The sequence below is a fragment of the Episyrphus balteatus genome, chromosome 2, assembly GCF_945859705.1.
Source record: "Episyrphus balteatus chromosome 2, idEpiBalt1.1, whole genome shotgun sequence".
Classification (NCBI taxonomy): domain Eukaryota; kingdom Metazoa; phylum Arthropoda; class Insecta; order Diptera; family Syrphidae; genus Episyrphus; species Episyrphus balteatus.
In genome coordinates this window covers 98,616,050-98,638,346 of record NC_079135.1, presented here as the reverse complement: position 1 = coordinate 98,638,346, position 22,297 = coordinate 98,616,050, and the positions used below count along the sequence as shown (strand labels likewise).

The following is a 22,297-nucleotide window of genomic DNA, read 5'->3' as shown; positions in this document are numbered from 1 at the left end:
AATGTAAACTATTCAAACATCTTTTAATAGGTATTGTTTTAAATTCCGAGCAACGTACCTTGAAAAATGCAATCTCTTAGTAATTGAATTTTTGATCAGATAAAAACACAATTTCACGAAAATTTAGTAACAGTTTTCTTAAAAATTGATTTTTTAATGAAAATCCAAAATCTTTGAAGATTTGATTAAAATTAAGACTACTTAAAACATTTTTGGTACAAAATTCGTTAAAGTCGAACTGGTTTAAAAATGTAGAATTGGTGATAATTTAAGAATACAACAGCTTCTGTAAATTGAAATCTTGCAGGGAATAGTTTTTATAGAGCTTGTATAGAGTTTGCTTCAGAAACAAATTGGTTTTAAAAGTTCGAACTTGTTTAACAACTTCTAATAAGTTGTTTTTCGGACAATCTTTAGTTATTAAACTTATATAACTTAAGAGAAGTTTGATCTTCAAAAAGACTTGGTTAACAAGCTTTTATAACTATTGTGTAAGTTTTTTGATGAGACATTAGAGAATTACCAAGTTTTATATTTGTTTTTTGGTTTCGATGTTGAATAATCTAGCTCGGAAGTTTTTTTTGTTTTGACATTGAATAGGGCTGGGAAATGTCTGCTATCTGAAGATTTTGATTTTATTAATGAAGATCCTAGTCGAGTGAGTATAAAGGTGGACTAATAGAATGCTGATACGAAATACGATTCCTTGGTAAGGTATAAAGTGTCGCAAATATTTTTTTAAAACGCTTTTAAAATTTATTGATTTATCAAACAAAAAATTAATATGCATACAAAAATGACAAAGTAAGTAAGTATTCAAATAAGCAGAACATTTGGCGAGAAGATGGTTTTACAAAATTCTGCAAAAATATTAAAAAAGCGCTTTTAACATTTTTAATTTTTTTGTAGAATTTTAATTTTGTAAAACAGAATTTTGAAAAGCAGAATTTTCGAAAGCAGACTTTTACAAAAGAATTTTGACCCCGGCAGAATCTTGACCTCAACCCAATCAAAACCAATTAGAAAAGAAAATTCTTTTTTTGTTTCTTTTTGGTGTTGTTTCTATAATTTCTATAAGACTTATATTAATGAGCTATACAAGCTCTTGCGAAGCTATCTGTCAAATTTCAAAACTTCGGTAGAGCTTCGTCTAACTTTCTTATAAGCACATTGTTATAAAGGGTCTAACTTGTTAAACAGAAGCTGAGATGTAGCTTTGGTAATATCTTTACCGAAGCTGAAATGTTAGTTGGGTATTAAAATCAGTTTCGCGACCATATCTTAAATAAGTCAGTAATTACTTTTAACTAACTTTTATTTAATATCCAATTTTTTTTTTTTTTTTTTTTGTTAATTTGTTAAGGTCAAAACTGTTTAGCAAATTAATCATTTATGGACATTTGACAACAAATTAATTCTAGTCAACAAATCAAAATTTACAAACACACATAATTTTAGTTTTGTAACTATCGTCATTTACATATTAAACAATAAGTACAAAAATCAAAATTTTTAAACAAAAAAAAAAAAATAATTTTAAAAATAAAATAACTCCAAATTAAAACATACAAAACAATTATTCGCTTACAATTATTTTTCAGATAGGTAGGCAGTTAAATAGACCAGAAACTTTTGAATGTGTTTACCTGAAAATAAAAATAAAGAAAAAATTCAAATTAATAAACAATTTCAATTTATCGAAAAATAGTAAAAAATTATAAATCTCTTAAACATTTCTGATTCACAAGAAAAATACGCATGTACCTAATAAAAAAAGAAGAAGACAAAAAACATTTAATATATCTACGACGCGACGCACAGTGGTTCCCAGATGGAAAAAACCCAAAAAAGTGAAACAATTTTTTCAATTTTTTTGATTTGGTTTTTTGATTAAAAATATATTTAAATACAGAATGCAATCAATTTTAATTTTTTGCATAGCCCGAGTATACTTAGCTCAAACTAGATTCTTTAAAATTTTGGAAATTTCGTTATTTTTTTTGCAACTTTTGACGAATTTTTTTTTAAGAATAGAGCTTTATAAAAAAAAAACGTATGTAGTGTTGTTAATGGTATATTTGTCCTTAAGTCTACATTTACCGTTCGTTGAATTTGCTTTTGAATCAGAAAAACCAGAATATTATATGAAGAAACCTCTAGAGCGAATAGTTTTTACTCTTTGTCGGCCAATAAAAAAAAAAAGCTCCACGATGCTCCACGTTCGTTTTAGTATTAATTTAAAGCTTAAGATATATACTGTTTATGGTGTTAAAACAAATGACCCATATTGACCCATTTTCCTGTAAGAGCTTCTTGAGTGTAGCAATGCGTTTCACTCAAACAGCACTTGAAATTGGCTTCTGGTATTACCGTTTCTAATTTAAAGGCTTTTTTTTTGTAAAATAAAGTGGTTTTCATTATAAGAGGTCTATGTAGCCATCACTGATAAACCAAAAAATAAAGAAAAATCAAAAATTTTCAAAAAAAGGGAAAATATCAGAAAACGGTATAAATTTAACTTTGTTTTTGAAAATTTTTAATTTTCTTTGGTTTATCTAAAATTTAAACGGTATGTTTTAATAAAATGTTGAAATAAACTCAAACGAATTTAATTTTGCTCATAATCAACCTTAGTTATAAAATAGCGGTACATTTTCTCAGAAACCGTAAAAAGGCCTTTTTTGATAGCTTTTCTAAAATGATCTCAAATGTAAGAAAACATTTTTTTTTAACAAAGTAAACTTAATTTATTTGTAGAGAATTAAATGAAGTTTTCAAATGTATCCTTAAATTCTCTGTAAGGTGATCCGTTGTTGAGATATTTATAGTCAAAGTCAAAACTATGGTTTTTGGTTTGCAGTCTAAAAAAAATCGTAGAAGTTTGAAACAAAAAGAATTTTAAAGCCAAATAAATAAAATGATAATCATTTTTTCGCAAAAAATGTTCCCACTTTTTTTAGAGAAAAGTAAAAACAAAACAAATTTGGAAAATTTTGGTATTTGAATAATTCCAGATCTAGTTATTTTACCATTAGAAATAAAATATTTAGTTTTTAAATCCTAAAACTAGACGAATGTAGCTTTCACATGCTTTTTGTTTTGTCATGATACGATCATTTTTTACTGAGATACAGCCTATCGAAAATCACTAAAAAAAAATCAAAATTTTTTGGGCTAGTAAGTAAGTAGTAAGGTGCTATAATAATTCTGAAACTTTTTAGTTATTTGCTTTCTCAAAACCTTCTTTGTATTCAGTTTTAATTAAGTTTTAAAAGTATAAGAGAAATTCACATCACAAAAAAAAACAAGAAAAGGAAACAAAAATAATGAATATACTTGTATTAATCAATACAACTTTTGAAAAAATGAGTAATTTTAAAGTACGACGCACAGTTTTTAGATAACGATGAGAATTCGTTTTATTTAATTTATATAACAAATTTCAATAAAATCGGTCCACCCGTTCAGTTTTTATAGGTTTTTTCCACTTCCTCCATAGAAGGGAACCACTGTGCGACGCACTGTGGACCAATTTTTGAAAATTCGTTGCAAAAATATTTCTAATTCTTAGAGTGTTTTTCAAATCCAAACCCAATATTTCTCTACTGTATCGGAAAGATTGGAGTTTTTAGTTTTTTTTTGATGGGTGAAAAGTTCAGCTGGTACAGGTACCTATTCAAAGTTACCTTATTTTTTTTTATCAAAAATTTTTGAGATTTTTTAAAAAATTTGCTTGTACATAGTGATTATATTTTTCTAAAATGAATTGTAATAGAAATCAAGTTAAGTATCTTTTTTCAACCAAATTTGTATCCGAACTTTAAGGGTTGTAGAAGGACACTAACCTAGTAAGTATCCATAAAGTTTTAAAAAATCAACTGTAAAACCATTTTTTTTGTGGCTATGCCGTGCATTTTATTCAATAGATTTGAGTTAGTTTTGGTTTTATTCGGCTTTAAAAATTTGAATTAAAAATTTTATTTTAAAAATCTTCAAATTATAAGTTAGTTATTTTTTTTTCTGGCAGTGCATTATATAAAAAAAAACTCATGTTAAAAACACCCTGTTTGAATGAGTTCATGGAATTTTAATCCCGCTATGTTATAGTTTTTCTTTGTTTCTTTTTTTTTGCAACACATTATTCTACATACAAAATTTTTCGAGATCATCTTCATAAAATATATTTTCAAAACTAAAATAAAATACTTATTTGTGTCAGTATTTTGATTAATAACAAGAATTTTCCGCTTGGAATTTGGCAGTTAATATGGTAATGATATTTCAGTCGTTCATAATTTTTATACTAGAACACAAAATTTCAGAAACGAAACAAAAAATCACAACTATTCAAATTGTTTTTGGTTGTGAGAAAAAATTTGATTTATGAATTCTTTTTAAATTAATTTTTTTCTTCTAAATTCATTCAACTTTGGTGCTAATTGTGTATTGAAAAACAATTTTTATTTTAATTTTTCTCCTAATCACAAACGATGAAAAGATTTATGATATATGAGAAAACAAGACACAAAAGTATGAGTTCATTTTACAATTGCTAAACCACAAAATCTGTTATTATGGTAAATTAAAGCGTGTTTATTTATAAACTTTTGAGTTGAATAAAAATCATAATTCAAACATAAATATTTACATAATCATTAGAATGTAGCACATCGAATAAATTTATACAGAAATTAACTTCAAAAACATTAATCAATCAATAAATAAATATTTAAGTTCTAAAAAAATTATAACAGAAACTGTTGATATACAGCATATACCTTTAAGTAAATAGAAAACTATGAACGATAAAGTTCATGTGGTGAAGATAAATATTTGCTTATTGCATACATCAGTTAGTATTAAACAAACTTAATCAACTTAATTGTTACAACTGAGTTGAACAAACTTGCTGTAATAATTCCTCATAAATTTTTGTAACTTAAAATTACTAGTAAAATTTTAAAAATTGTTTTTATTTTTTTTCAGTTATCTGAGCCATAGCCGTAGCTAGGATTTCATTTCGGGGGGGGGTTAGCTCAGACCAAACAAAACTTTTTTTTAGAAATCACAATACTTTGTATCAACTATATGTAACTGCAGTCGATTCTAAATCTCGCTAAATCAAATTGTCATTTGAACTGTGTAGAAGCGAAAAATTGGCCAATATCTTTTTTAAGTATTTTTTAGGAGAGGAATTCGTAGTTAAAAGTTTAAAAAAGCCCTGCTTACGGTAAACGAATTTAAAAATGGCCGAATATTCAGCGGCATCTCTAGTTTTGTAGGTACAAAGAGTGATAAGTTGGTTGATATAAATTACGAGCGTTAGCGAGCAAGAAAATTTTTTTTAAGAAACAAATCTTAACCATTCTAAGGCTTTATAAAAAAAATTATTTCGTACAATTTAATATATAAAACATTGAAAAATGGACTTTTTCTTGCACTGAAATTTTGTAGCAGAAAATTGACAGGTACATTCTATCTATTGAGTTCTACATGAAATTAGCAATACTTAAGAACCAAAATTTTAAATAATCCAAGTTGTTTGACGTGAGCTAATTACACTGGTCAACAAGGTTTTTGTTACAGAAACCAGGGTATACTTTTCTATAAGCTGAGCTCGAATCCGAAGTTAGAAAAATTCTATCACATCACGTTTTGGAGATATTCCCGTTAGAAAATCGAAAATGCCGATTTTCACCAGTTTTCAAAGTTATTTTTTAGCGTTTACTTATTTTTTTTTTAAATTAAATTTGTAACAGTTTCTAAAAGAATTGTGTCAAAATTTGAAAGCGATTGGTACAGAACTATTCGATATTTGCTATTAAAAGCAAATAAATATGAGATGCCCCAAACACTTTGATTTCAAGTTATGATTTCTCGAGAAAGAAAATAGATATTTAAAAGATTTAAACGTTTTTAAAGAGACAAAACTTAATTCTTTTAGAAACTGTTACAAATTCAATTTAAAAAAAAAAAAGTAAACGCTAAAAAATAACCCTGAAAACTGGTAAAAAGCGGCATTTTCGATTTTCTAACGGGAATATCTCAAAAACGTGATGTGATCGAATTTTTCTGACTTCGGTTTCGAGCTCAGCACACAAAAAACCTATAGAAGAGATATTCCCGTTCCCGCGTTTTTGAGATATTCCCGTTAGAAAATCGAAAATCCCGCTTTTTACCAGTTTTTGAGGTTATTTCCTAGCGTTGGTAGGTACTACAGTCTCTGAATAAATCGATACATTTATTTTCGCTTACATACTGGATTTAAGGTTAACATAGAACAAAAGTGGGTAATAAGCAACTGAAGATATCTCGGACAGTAGAAAAGATGTCTGAAAGATTTAAATAGATTTAAGGGTAATATTTCAAAAACGAGATGTGATCGAATAAGTCCGTCTTTGGATTCGAGTTCGGCCACCGAAACCCTTTGAAAAAGCATAGTTTAGTCTCGCCACCAAAAACCCTGCATAAGTACTTGTGGTATTTAAAGGGTTCTTAAAAGAGCATTTTAAGGTGTTAACATAGTGCTTAAGGAAATGGTCAAAGAGATAAAAACTCTTTGTAATGGACCAAACAAGTTTTGTTTTCCTTTATACAAACTTCATCGACAGCTTCTGCAACGATGCAAAATTGGTAGTGATTTTAAGGGAGATTTTCATATAGGTAATCAAATCACTAAAATACAAAAACAAATCATTAAGTGCTGCACATATAAGAATTGTATATGTTTATAATATAGGTATCTTTTGATTTTCTGAAAAAAAAATTTCGGGGGGGGGGTTAAACACCCAAAACCCCCCCCCCCCCCTAAATACGGCTATGATCTGAGCCATTTTTTTGTGAATAAAATTATATTTCTAATTTAATAGCTAATAACGAAGATTCAGTAGGATGTTAAAGTGGGAACAAAAGTTTGTCGACTGTTTAAATTTTAAACAAAATTAAATAAACTGGGAAACCAAATAATTTTAGTAAGCAGAAAAAGTTGCCAGAAGGCACCAATTTTTAGAAATTAAAAAAAAAATCTCTTTAAAATCAATAAAATTATAGCATTTGCTGCAGAAAAAAAGACTCCCTGATTTATGAGTCATGCTACCAATGTTTGAATAAGAAAAGTAAAAGTCTTTTGAAAAATGCTATTTACCTATCCTATAGCTTTTATTACCGACTTTAGCTAAACAAATATAAACAGAATCGATTTTAAATAAATAACCTAAGCTAGAATTTTCATCTTTATTTGTTTATTCATGTGTTTCAAACTTAAGAATCTTTGGCTAAGTCTCACAAATAAACAAACAATTAATTCTTTGAAACTGTGTGAAACTAAGGAGGTGAAATACTAAGGAGGTGAAAAACTAAGGAGGTGAAATACGGTGACTATTGATCGAAAATGATCACGAGAGTTCATTTTACAAATTTAATCAAACTTCTCCAAAAAAACGCACTTCGCTTAGACTTTTTTGACAATCTTACCTATATGTTATTTATTTTCATTCAGACTTTATATTTAAACTCTACCATCGGTGTGTAAAATATTTGAAATCAAATGAAAAAGGAAATTGACAGCGCAGTTGACTGTTGGAAGTCAAACTAGTCGATTCCAATAAACTCCACTGAAAAAGACATAAAGTGCCAAAGACATCGATATCTTCCTTAATATTTGCCGAATTAATACAAAATGATACAAGGGTGTAATTCACAGTCGTCACTCAAGCCATGATTTTGTTTCAAATTAAAGTTTATCATGCTTTTGGCTAATTACACTGTGTGACAAAAAGAATGTTGAAAATGTAGGTACGTGGGCGGAGACTTATCACGTTTTGTAGAGCTAGTTGCATTAATTACGAAACGTTGCACATAGGAGTATTTGCAGTAAATCCTGGTCATAAGTCGATTTTCTGAACATCAAAATTGACACCAAAAAGTTTGGCAAAGTGGGTTCAAAATAAACATGTGTCAATATGCTGCACTCATTTTTTGTTTTTCGATCGTGTCTTGTTAAAAAATGAGTTCAAAGTTAACTGTTATATCTACCTCATTTTTATTTGAATGCGAAGTATTTTGGTGAGTGTTATATTCTATATGAGATATCGAAGTGTTGTGATAAAAATCTAAAAAAATTTAAATGGAGAAATCTTCTTCAGTTATTTATTAACGATATTAATAAAGTTTTGAAAATGTTAGATGGTTTTTTCTATTTTAATTCGGGCTTAGAACTAGTATCTAAAAACTTGATATTTTTGGAGTGTTATTATTTGAACTTTAATGATTTTGTTTTAGTATACCCCGTTATTCTGCGATGAATTGAAACTTATGAGTTAGTTTATATATTCTTTAACACAATGCAACAAAAATTGGGTGCTCTTATGTGCTCTTTAGAGAATCGAGGGTCAATTAGCTTTTCACTTTCTGATAGAAAATACTCCTTACTTTATGCAACGTTTTTTATTTTTAAATTAAATTTAGTGATGTTATTAGTGTATTTAATTTTATGTGATCTTAATTAAGGTTGGGGAAGAGAGTAAAAAAACTGAGAATTGGGTATTAGAGATGAGGAAAAAAAATTGAGAAAAATAATGTCGACAGGCGGGGTACAGGCCGTTAATCAATTTTTTTAGTTTTTGGTAAGAAACAAAAATAACAAGAACTAGGTTTGTATTGTATTTTCTTGTAGGAATACTCATTTTAAACAGAAATAATAACAAAAACCACGAAAAATAATTATGGCCAGGTTTTTGATGACAATACTCCTATGTGCGTTGTTTGAAAACTTCGTATAACACCCCCAAAATCTAGAGTTAAGGTCAAAAAACGGTTTTTTGGACCTTCATCCTTGACCCATTGAAAAAAATATGTCTATCAAGGGTTGGGTTCGATATTCCGCTTTTTATATTCCCGTTTTTAAAATCCCGTTTTTCATTATCCCGCTTTTTATAATCCCGCTTTTTAAAATCCCGATTTTTATAATCCCGTTTTTTATTATCCCGTTGTTGTTTTATTTTAAAATATCGCGCTATTTTTTAAAATAAAACAACTAGTTTTGCTTGCAAAATCGGGATACTAAAACAAATTAAAAAATGAGAGATTGTTCTAAACGCATTTAATTAAAACCTTTAACAAAAAATATAATATATAAAAAGAATAAGAAAAAGTAAGGAATGTGATACTAAAAAGAAATCAATTAACAAACTAATATTTACTTTAAAGTTTCAGAAGAACAATCAAATCGTGATAATCCCATAGATTAATAATAACATAAAATGATCACAACATCTTAAATTAAGTACACACTACATAATCAAAAGAAATTTCATTTAAATATAATTCAACTTATATTTGGATGCATTTCAACAATTTTGATATTTAAATAAATGAAATTTCTTTTACTTGTGAACTCAATTTAAGGCCTTAATCATTTTATGTTTTTATAAAAGAAATACCGTTTTCATAATGTGTTGAAGGTACATATTGTGTGGGCTTTACAAAGCAAAAAATCATTTTTTTTCGGGATTTTCGAAAAACGAGATTTTAAAAAGCGGGATTCCGATACGCTCCCGTCTATAAAGTTACCAGAGCAAGGTCAGCAGAACATATATTTTGTTATTGGGTCTTTTAGTGCTAATTAAGTGCCCCAAAATTAAATTAAGTGCTCCACTACTTTTGTAGAAAATTAATGTTAACTTGATTTAAAGTTAGCAATTACCAGAAAATGCCCTAAACTGCTACTAGAAAAATCGTGTTTGGTATAATATTTAGGTGCTAATTAAGTGCTCTACAAATCCAAAAAAAAAATTTCCAAAAATACATTTTTTTCCATAAATAATTTTTTTTTCTGTGATTTTCGAAAAAAAAATTTTTTCTTTTTTTTTCAAACTGTCTTAAATAATTAAGTGCTTAACTAATTTAAGTTAAGTAGGTACCCCATTTTTCGAAGAATTTTACGAGATTTTCCATTAAAAAAAAAATATTTTCATTTTCCATCGTGTTCTGCTAACTTGAATTTGAATTTTTTCAAAAAATTCAATTTTTTTCGCCAAAATTCGAATGGAGTAATTAAGTGCTCGACTAATTTGAATTAAGTACCCCATTTTTCGAAAAACTTTCCGAGATTTTTCATTAAAAAAAAAATCTCGGAAAATTTTTCGAAAAATGGGGTACTTAATTCAAATTAGTCGATTTTTCAAATTAAAGATTTTTCATTAAAAAAAAAATCTCGGAAAATTTTTCGAAAAATGGGGTACTTAATTCAAATTAGTCGAGCATAATTATTACTCCATTCGAATTTTGTCAAAAAAAAAATTGAATTTTTTGAAAAAATCCAAATTCAAGTTAGCAGAACACGAATTTGTATGAAAAAAGAAAATATTTTTTTTTTAATGGAACATCTCGGAAAATTCTTCGGAAAATGGGGTTCTTAACTTAAATTAGTTAAGCACTTAATTATTTAAGACAGTTTGAAAAAAAAATTTTTTTTCGAAAATCACAGAAAAAAAATTATTTTTGGAAAAAAAATTTTTTTGGAAATTTTTTTTTGGATTCGAAGAGCACTTAATTAGCACCTAAATATTATACCAAAACCGATTTTCTACTAGCAGTTTAGGGCATTTTCTGGTAATTGCTCTGCTAACTTAAAATCAAGTTAGCAGAACATTAATTTTCTCTAAAAGTAGTATAGCACTTAATTTAATTTTGGGGCACTTAATTAGCACATAATTAGCACTAAAAGATCCAATAACAAAACATTTGAAAACTAGCTTCGTCAAATGTGTACAGTTTTGGATAGAAGACATTTAGACCTTTTCAACAATGTACAAAACATGTGGTTCGGTTAAATTTATAAGCTGACAAAGTTCAAATATTCCATTTTTTTCGTCATTTACCCAACTTTGACATCAATTTAAAGTATATACAAAGACATCAATAAATTATTGATGTCTTCGTAACGCGAATAAAACCAAAATTTTTGCTTAAATTTTAAATAGGTACGAACAGAGATAATCCTGGAGTAAATACTTTAGCATTTCCTCACAAAATGCTCCTCAGAAGTCAATTTAAGGGAAATTTCGACTTGATTGACGGCTATGAACTCCTCCAACCTAAGTATAAAAGAAATTGCAAACAATTAAACCAAGACCACTTCTTGGAAATTAAACGTTACTATCAGTAATAATAGTGGAAGCCTTTCCAACTTCTTTGAGAGGTCTCAGAGCGTTCAGCAATCTCAATAAACTGCACAGAATTCCAAAGATTATTGCCTGAAAATTCAGCAAACATAAATTTTGGATTGAAAATAGAAAACTGGAACTGAGTGAATTGAAAACCTTTAGTTGTGCAATACTGAGAAAATAGGTGAAATAATTGTCAAATTCAGGCCAGGGAAGTCGGCTGAAAGGAAGAAATAGTCGTTAAATACCTCGATACTTCTTTTTAAACATCTACACCTGTCAGTTTCGAAGTGTCCTGATTAACAACAACAAGTACATGTTCCTGATCACCGGTATCAGCGGGATAAAAAATGGTTTAAACATGGGATCATCCCTGATATTCAATTTTGCATTCGAGAAGGACATTGCGATACCGCATGCATTGATGAAATTAAGGCCGATCAACTTAGCAATCTGGGCATCTGGGATTTTTCCAATTTTTAATGATAATTTTTTCGACTTTAATAAAGATTCGAATCCGCCTGATGACGAGTTGACACATACAAAATAAAATACAAAAAATAAATATTTTTTTCTTTTCTTTCCTTCAAAAAATTCTATGTTTTACCGTTCATCTTTAACTGAGTTACAGAACCTGCTCTGGAAGTAACTCGGAATTAATCTGGTTCAGGAGACACTAGACAACGAAATTTAAATTCTTCCACAGAATTTCTTTCAAAGCACATCAGGCAGATACTTTTCCTCTCAGATGTGCCTAAAAGACTAAAATAAAATTGCTCGTTTCTTATCTGAAAATGCATTTTTATAATAGAAGTCTTACTCCGCCCTCATTACAAATCACGACTCAAACAAAACTGCATTAAATCCGTAACGAAAGTCTTAATCTCATCCATCACCATTTTAAAACCTCTTGATTTCTATTACACATCCCAACAACAAAAAACTAGATTACGAGAATTTTACTTTGAAAAATGCAAACACAATCAATCTTGAACTAACATTGTTGTTTAAAGCTTTGTATTTAGCTTCGTTTTGTAAATTTGTACCGATTCAACAAATTGACTGAAAAGGCTTTTAGAATAAAGAAAATAAAAAACAAAAAATAGCCCCTATGTCGTAATAGTGCCGATAGCCATATAGCACTCATGAGTCTTGACTTTTTTATATGCACCCGCATGACCCAGACAGCACCTAAGTCGAAGAACCATATAAAAATGAGAAAGTGTGCACTACTGTGCAGCTAATGCAAACGATTACGACATATTTTATGGAATCAGTTATGTATATCTCGAAGTTGCCTTATGGCAATGAAAAGACCATTCATTTCTTCATACAAGGTATGCACTTTTCTATACAAAAAAGGTTGACGAAGAAAAAAAAAGGGAAATGGTTCATTGCAAGTGCAAGCCATATCGCGAGTATTCACTTGATTTAATTCTACAGTACTTAGCGGCCTCGTCGACGCACGTTTGTTGTTCATGCTGGCCCGGAGGGAATCTTATTTTTTGAAAAAAAAAGTACACACACAATCAAGATCGAAAAGTAAATGAATCACTTTAAAACGTTTTGAATTAGCTAAGTGATTTAGGTCAGACAATTAAGAATATCTTCTTACATCTGTTTTCGAATTAGGCTTTCAATATTGTTCTTGAACATCAAATACTCGTACATGTAAAATCGAAAAAACCAGCTATATAGTGTTGTTGGTTAAAAATAAAATGTGGATTTTAATTTTATTTGTTTTTATTTATTGATCCAATGGCAATCCGATTAGTAAAACGAAGTCAATGAACAATTTTTTTTTAAGGATTACTCATGTATTTTTTTTTTCTTATTGTTTTTAACTTTCAATATGTAGGAAAACTTTATGTTATGCATTTATTAAATAAATATACCTAAAACAATTACTATTGACATTAAAATGATACAGTGCTGCTAAAAACATTCCGGATTTTTTTGTCATTTTCATCAAATAAAATTTTAGAACACAAAACTGAAACAAAATATTGTGTTAAATAATCCGTGCCTACTCGCAGGAGAATATCTTAACACACACAACATCACAACGAACAGGAGATCAGCGAAACATTATGTGTATCTCCTTTTTCCTTCTTCCTCCACACACACCCGAATAGTCAGTCTCAACAAGATCTCTCAATAAAGAGGACGTCCAGTCCTATTGCAAATATAAACTTGTGTTTTATTTATTTATAATTACAAATTTATTATACAGTCCGCTAAAGTTATGAACAGATTATTGTTCACGGTCCTTCGTAGCCCAATATTGAGCTATGCACCTCTTAAAAGTACATTCATCAGTATAATGCAGTGCCGTTAAAAATAAAAAATATATTTCGAAATAAAAAAAAAAAAGTGAGAGTGCGAAAAATTAATTGTAAATAAAATACATATGTACATACAATACAAAATAAAAAAATATACAAACAGAAAAATAAGAAAAAGAAAATAATTGTGTGGAGGAGATAATTTTGGTCATATCGGCTAGATACAATACGCATTTTAGATGAATACAATCAAAGTTTTCTATTCCAATACGAACTGACAACGAACAAATGCTTGGATTTCATGGATCATGGATGTCGAAGTAAATGATGAGAAATAAGGAAAAATCAACGAGCTGATCTAGCATGTTTCAACAAGACAGAATTCTTTGAATACATTTCACATACATTCATATGCGATAAAACAAATGTAAGTAACTTCTGTCATGATTTAACAAATATAAAAAAAAAAAAAACTTTCAAATAACAATATACCTACCTACTTAACATTCCATACTCACATATGTACATCATGCATATTTAACTACCTACATACAAACATGTTTAAAAACTGCTAACACAATTGCAAGTTTATTGGTTTTATTTTATCAAAACATCATTCATAACAAACAAAAATAAACATTATAAATATCATTATTTTCTAACAAACATACATACAGACAAGAAATAATTTTCCTATCAACACATTTTATAATACATAGGTATATTATGTATGTTAGTATTTTATTACAAAATGCCAAATTATAGTAGGGATACCTACTATCGTATCCCTCTCCATTTTCATGTATCCAAATTCGTGAAAAGTAATTACAATTTCCGGTAGTTAATAAACACACTACACAGGCACAAAAATAAAAAAAAAATACATAGGTACAAACAAATAATTTTCATAATGTGTCTCATTTCTCATATTCAATTCGATCACAAAACAAGAGCAAAAACCAAAAACAATTTTCATTCATCTCCCACATCAGACAGTAGTAAGTAGTTTTCAAATTTATTTTTTAGTTTTCTGAAGCAAAAACAAAAAAAAAGCAAAGTGATCAGCTTTCTGATACTTGCTTGATATGAATATCATTTGAACACCTAGCTGAAATTCAAAATATTTATTACACTGCACGCAAATGATGCATGCAGGAGTAGGTACCTATTTACATAAGCAATAATCTTCTTCAGGAACTATGATTGTCTATTTTGTCATTTGTTGCGCGACTTAAGGTTTGTTATCGTTATCCTGATGGTCTGTTTTGGTGCAGATGTTGGAATGAAAAATCCCGTTAGGTCAACTTCATTTCCCTTTTTTATGTGTAGGACTGTAGTAGGTATAGCAAGAATTTTGTTTTCGTCAGTTATTTAGGGATACGTTGTTTGTGTCGCGTGTCACTACACATCACCCTTTTTGTTGTTGTTCTTTGAGATAGAGAATTGTTTTAATAGCGCAGGTAGCTTTGTGATCCATCCATCCATCACAGGCTAGGCGCACAGGATCGTTAGGATTTCGTTTTTGGCGAAGTCAAATTTCATCAAGTTACGTTTCTTTGGTGTAGGTACCTTAACGTAATGCTTGTGCACTTGTGGCCTCAAAATAAAAAAAATCACATTTTCACCTATGCACATTAATACCCACATAGGCATCTAGGTACAATATACTTGATATATTAATTTTATTTTGCAGTAGGTAGGTACAAAAATCTACCTATGTATCTTAGAGACACATCATAGGCACATATTGTTTCATATGAATTCATTGATGACAATAAATCTTACATCATGTGCCTACTATTTAAATCATATTTCTCTTTTATGTATCCGCATGTGTGCATAAGTTTGAAAATTTTTAATATGACACTCAAGCAATTTCTGCGTTTAAATAAATCAACAAGTATAAATTGGATATTATACTATCTACGTGGTGTACGAATGTCATCACAAATTATCTATCTATTTGTACTACTATCCTTCATGATCTAGGTAGGTACTCCTTTCGCTATTTATTGTTTATGTGACCAACTTGGTGGTGCAGCTGTTGGAATAGAAACCCCGTTAGGTCATTTTTGTTTTCGTCGGTAATTTAGGGATGCATTGCTTGCGTCGAGTGTCACTCGAGTACACATTAGCTAGGCAGGTACCTTTTTGTTTTTATGGCTGTTTTCGTTTAAATCGCGAAATATTTTTATTTTTATTTGCAAGAAAATAGAAATAGCGGCGTTACACCAATAGTGTAAGAATGTATGTAGTAGTCGAGAATGTACCTACCTACGCGCTACGCATTTATGTATCTTGTTTGCAAAATATATGAATGTAGCCCAACTTGTTTTTTGTGTGAACAATGTCTTTTCCTTTGTTTTAGGGTTTGTTGTTGTGAAGAATCTATGCAGCTGTTGAAATAGAAAATTCCGTTAGGTCGTTTATGGCCCTTTTTGTAGAATAAGAATTCTCTTGTCATTGGTTCAGTCAAGTAGGTAGGCAGGCATACATTTGGTAGTACACCACACATTTTACTAGACAGTAAGATCATTACCATTTTTTGTCGGCTCAGATTGAGAATTCGTGTTTTATGGTGTATGAAGGTATTTTTGAGCGAAATTCTTTTATGAGGGATGGAATCACAATCTTAGACAGCCACATCACAGGCAATTCAGAATTATTTTATGATACCTATTAGTATTTTATTTTCGTTTTGATTTAGGTAGGTATCGTGGTGAGTTTGAAGTTCAGATGTGCCAAAGCTTAATTGAGTTGTGGTCATAATTCAATTACTTACAAGGCCAATTGAAACACATCTTCCTATGTCATAGTGATTGATAGATAGTGGCTGTTAGCGTTTTCAGTTGTTGTATCTCCTTGGGTAGGATTTGGACACAAGACAATAAAAACAATATCACTTTTCTTAAACAGAAACAAAAAAAAAAAAAACCTTTAATGTTTTATAGTTTAAGGCTATAAAACTTTATGCACTTGTACCTCATTCTAAAGCAAATCAAATAAAAAAAAAAAAAAAAACAAACAAAAGCAAGCAATAATATTATAAAGACAACTGCCATATTTCAATACCTAAATCGTTTCTTGACCTTACTAAAGGTTTATCACAAACTTATGCACTTAATAGGAAGTGTATATGTTAAATTTCTGGGGTTAAGAAGAAAATTGTCTCAGAAGGAAATAAAACAACAAAGACTGCAAAGAGTCCGGAACAAGTAGAAAACCATTATACAATCACAGTTTCATATCATATCTAACGTTTAAATCGATTCGATAAACAAACCCACATTCTGAATGCACAATCAGTTGAACTCAATTAATTTTTCATTTGAAGGAACTCATATTTTTGTTAAAAAAAAAGACAAACAATTAAAACATAATAAAAAAAAAAGGATTTGCCTGCATAGTGTGAAAACACTCAATCTTGAGGGAAAGTTGTTGCCCACAAAGGGTAAACTTTTGATATTTCATATTGAGTGTGCGTTTTTACAAAATGCACATTCTTCCGAAAAAAAAAAAAAAAAAAAAAAAAAAATTGTTACCTACAAGGGTGAATTTAACATTTTGAGTGTGTGTTCTTACAAAACGCACATTCTTGCAGACAAGTTGTTACAAAGGATAACCTTTTACTTCTTATATTTTCACTTGGAGTGTATGTTCGCAGGGTGAATCATTTGTTCATGAGACAAAATTTATCCCAGCGTATATTCCTGCAGAAAAGCAGATCGCCCACATAGGGTGTCCTTTTCTCAATTCCATTTTGAGTGTACGTTCTTACAAAACGTACATTCTTACAAAAAAGCAGATCGCCTACATAGGGTGCCCTTTTCACAATTCAATTTTGAGTGTGCGTTCGCAGGATGAATCATTTGTTCAGAAGACAAAATTCATCCCGGCGTACATTCTAACATGAAACCAAGATGAAGCATTTGTTAAAGAGACTAAATTCAAACCAAAAACATCAGTTGATATCAAATGTTCAACAATACAAACACTTCAAACACGTGTGTACATAATAAAAAAATCAGTATCCATTAAAACTGCTCAATAAAAGGCAGCTACATCAGATCGATCGCATTCATTAAAAAAGGTTAAGGGATTGAAAAATACTAAATTTATAAGAAAAACAAAAGTTCTTCATCCACACCTATGCAAGAGACCTGTTCAATTAGTTATTTTCAAATCACACAAATTAACTTAGGAATTAAATCATTGGAAGCAGAGTCATAAAGCAAACTCAATAAACAAAATTCAACAAACTAAGCAAAATCAAATCATAAAAAAATTTCAAAGAATATCATGCAGAACAAAAATGCTAGTACATTTACATTTTACATCTATGTATGTATTTACTAACTTAAACTGTGTTATTTATGGGTTTATTGTGCAAGAGAAATATTAAAAAAAAATTAAGGTACCTGTACAATTGTACATATACAAAATAAGGTACACAAGGTTGGTGTTCGGGGTTTGACTTTGGTGTTTTAGGTTGACTTTGGGTTGGACTAGAGTGTGCGTCCTTACAACGCGCACATTCTTGCAGAAAAGGATCTACCTACAATGGGTAACCTTTTGACTTTGGGTTGGACTAGGAGTGTGCATCCACACGAGGTGCACATTCTTGCAGAAAAGGATCTACCTACAATGGGTAACCTTTTGACTTTGGGTTGGACTAGGAGTGTGCATCCACACGAGGTGCACATTCTTGCAGAAAAGGATCTACCTACAATGGGTAACCTTTTGACTTTGGGTTGGACTAGAGTGTGCGTCCTTACAACGCGCACATTCTTGCAGAAAAGGATTTACCTACAATGGGTAACCTTTTGACTTTGGGTTGGACTAGGAGTGTGCATCCACACGAGGTGCACATTCTTGCAGAAAAGGATCTACCTACAATGGGTAACCTTTTGACTTTGGGTTGGACTAGGAGTGTGCATCCACATGAGGTGCACATTCTTGCAGAAAAGGATCTACCTACAATGGGTAACCTTTTGACTTTGGGTTGGACTAGAGTGTACGTCCTTACAACGCGCACATTCTTGCAGAAAAGGATCTACCTACAATGGGTAACCTTTTGACTTTGGGTTGGACTAGAGTGTGCGTCCTTACAACGCGCACATTCTTGCAGAAAAGGATCTACCTACAATGGGTAACCTTTTGACATTCAAGAAAAGGACCTACCTACAATGGGTAACCTTTTGACATCCAAGAAAAGGACCTACCTACAATGGGTAACCTTTTGACATTGCAGAAAAGGACCTACCTACAATGGGTAACCTTTTGACATCCAAGAAAAGGACCTACCTACAATGGGTAACCTTTTGACATTGCAGAAAAGGACCTACCTACAATGGGTAACCTTTTGACGTTCAAGAAAAGGACCTACCTACAATGGGTAACCTTTTGACATTGCAGAAAAGGACCTACCTACAATGGGTAACCTTTTGACGTTCAAGAAAAGGACCTACCTACAATGGGTAACCTTTTGACATCCAAGAAAAGGACCTACCTACAATGGGTAACCTTTTGACGTTCAAGAAAAGGACCTACCTACAATGGGTAACCTTTTGACATCCAAGAAAAGGACCTACCTACAATGGGTAACCTTTTGACATTGCAGAAAAGGACCTACCTACAATGGGTAACCTTTTGACGTTCAAGAAAAGGACCTACCTACAATGGGTAACCTTTTGACATTGCAGAAAAGGACCTACCTACAATGGGTAACCTTTTGACGTTCAAGAAAAGGACCTACCTACAATGGGTAACCTTTTGACATCCAAGAAAAGGACCTACCTACAATGGGTAACCTTTTGACATTGCAGAAAAGGACCTACCTACAATGGGTAACCTTTTGACATTCAAGAAAAGGACCTACCTACAATGGGTAACCTTTTGACATTGCAGAAAAGGACCTACCTACAATGGGTAACCTTTTGACGTTCAAGAAAAGGACCTACCTACAATGGGTAACCTTTTGACATTGCAGAAAAGGACCTACCTACAATGGGTAACCTTTTAACAGTAAATTAGAAGTATGAGCCCACAAGAGGCGCACGAGATAAAACGTAATATAAAAAAATCAAAACATGCACATTTCAAACATACATTTATAAAATTTATATTCCTTCAAGTAGGAAGCATGACTAAATATTTTCTTCTTTATTTTCTTTTCTTTCCGAGCATTTCCAACACAGAAAAATGGCTAAGAAAGCCATATGAGCCACGACACAGCTTTTTCAATTCTCTTGATTCTGTAGAATCAAAGTGGGCAGGGACATCTGTTCATAGGCAGATCAAACCCACAACACAAGGCACACAATGCAGTATATCAATAGCAGCAATATTTCGTCATACATCAGTATTTTAACGAGGATAACAACCAAAGCAGCAGCAAGAACTACAAGAACCACACCACAGCACCAACTTGTGATTCATCAAACCATCAACAGAATTCACCAACAAGTTTCAGTAGCTCTTCAATTTTAACCACAAGAATTCAGCAGTATCTACAAGTCTCACAACAATCATCACCAAAAATTTACAAAATAAAACGGATCAAGTTTTTCCACACACAAAGTAGAAAAATTTTCATCAAAAAGTTATGCACCCACTGAAAACACACCAAGAAATCTCCAGATATCTATATTTGGCAATAATAGCAGATATGACACAACACAACAGCTTTCACAACAACAAAACTGGCCTTGACATTTTCAAGTTTCAAAACTCTGGTTCATTAAAACCGCCAACTACGATATTCTCCCGACTCTCAAATCAAAGTCTCCAAGGCATCTAACAGGCTTTCAGTCTGGAGATTCATTTGAACAACGATCTCCTCTGTCACTATAGTCACTTCTTTACATAATACCCGAATCGACTTGGTTTTTTCCATTGGCATTAACAAACACTCAGGGGCGCCAATGGTTTTCCCAATGTCCTTGAGCAAATGCTATTCGGAAGAAGCCCCCAACGCATCGAAGATCAACAATCATCAAATATTAAACCGAAGGTTTAAAGTGGGCAGGATGTTAAATAATCCGTGCCTACTCGCAGGAGAATATCTTAACACACACAACATCACAACGAACAGGAGATCAGCGAAACATTATGTGTATCTCCTTTTTCCTTCTTCCTCCACACACACCCGAATAGTCAGTCTCAACAAGATCTCTCAATAAAGAGGACGTCCAGTCCTATTGCAAATATAAACTTGTGTTTTATTTATTTATAATTACAAATTTATTATACAGTCCGCTAAAGTTATGAACAGATTATTGTTCATATTGCTTTAGTATTTTTTCTAGGTCGTTTATATATCAGTTAAGCAATTTCAACAGAAAATAAAGACCTTTAACACATACAAAAAAATTAAAAATTGAAAAATGAAGTAAAGCCAGAATTTCGGCTGTGAAAAACTAACCGGATTTTTTAATGTTTATGCTTAAAGTTAATATTTTGTTCAGAAAGCTTTGTTTTCTAAAACTGCTTGGCACCAACGAGGCTTGGAGTCGGACAAATTAAATAAAATAGAACTAGGAATATGCTCCTAGTCATTTTTAAAAGCTACAAGAACGTTAGTTTCTGAGGTGTGCTTTTCCTTCTCTACCTGTCACTTAAAGATGGCCCACAAATTTTCAATCGGGTTCAAGTCGGATAATTGTTCCGGCTATTCCAAGCCAGGAGCATTGTCTACCCCGAACTACTGTTTTTACGAGCTTTTAAGAATTTTTGGCATCATAACTTGCAGGAAGAGCCAATGTAAAGGCATTTCTTTCTCCTTTTATGGAGCCATTACCTACTCCAACATCTCTCCATTGTGGAAATGATCCATAATTCCGTTGAATTTGTGTAACGGGGTAGAGCCTGCAGCTAGAAAAACCCCAAACTGTCAATGATCCTCTGCTGTGCTTCACGGTAGGGAGCATATTGTTTTGGTTTCAAACATGTGCCAGTTTGAGCGCCTGGCTGCCATTTTACAATCGGAATAGAACAAGTTAAAATTGCTTTTATCATTGAAAAACATATTTTTCCGTTTTGTTATCGAGCAATACTGATGATTTTTTGTAAATACAACCATGATGAAGTATTGTAAAGTGTTTCTTAAGATCCTTTAATTGCCTACCTTTTTAGACAATGCTTAGTATTAAGGAATGACTTTTTTCCGAGCGGAAAGAGTTTAAGACCAAATCTCTCAAAGCCTTCCTTACTGTACTTTATGTTGAAGGCAGATTAAGCTCCTCATAAATCGTTTAAGAAGTCGCAAACGGATCTTTTATCAAAGAACTCTTTATTCGCCTATCAGTTTTTAGAGATATTTTGTTATGGCATCCACCCAACTGATCTGCTTTAACTGATTTTTCTCTTTTCTACTTTTTGACGATATCATACTCACTTGACGTTGCAATTTACAACATCCCAATGGGATAACATTTTGTTTTATTTCTGTTTGAATGTGTTTTACGACCAAGTAACGAATTTTATGACTACAATCCGTTATTCCATTAAATTATTTATACATTTCATAAAGCTAACAACTTTGTTTGTCACCACAAACAAAAATCTTACAGAAATGGCGCTTAAAACCGTTACCTCAACACCGAGAATCGAAATCCTTGAAAAATCCGGTTAGTTTTGCACAGACGAAATTCTGACTTTCCTTCATTTTTCAATTTTTAAAATTTTTGAATGTATTAAAGAATATTTTTTTGTGTTCAAATTCCTTAACTGATATATTAACGATCTAGAAAAAATATTAAAACAATATTTTGATCCAGATATAGGAACAGTTCTGGATTTTATCAATTCACTGGTCTACAAAATTTAATTTTTTTTTTTGGTGCGGGC

The 22,297-nt window shown here is 31.0% G+C and overlaps 1 protein-coding gene across 11 annotated transcripts in view; it reads right to left on the bottom strand.

Annotated features, from left to right (window-relative positions):
- Window positions 1–22,297, bottom strand: part of LOC129912272 (diacylglycerol lipase-alpha) — a 176,713-nt gene that overhangs the window by 109,627 nt on the left and 44,789 nt on the right. For 2 of the 11 annotated variants that reach the window (XM_055990454.1, XM_055990463.1), the window contains exon 2: window positions 1,589–1,646. The exons of the other annotated variants lie outside the window; for them this stretch is intronic. The gene's annotated coding sequence lies outside the window, so the exon portion shown is untranslated. The remainder of the gene's footprint in view (window positions 1–1,588; window positions 1,647–22,297) is intronic. 11 annotated transcript variants of the gene reach the window in all.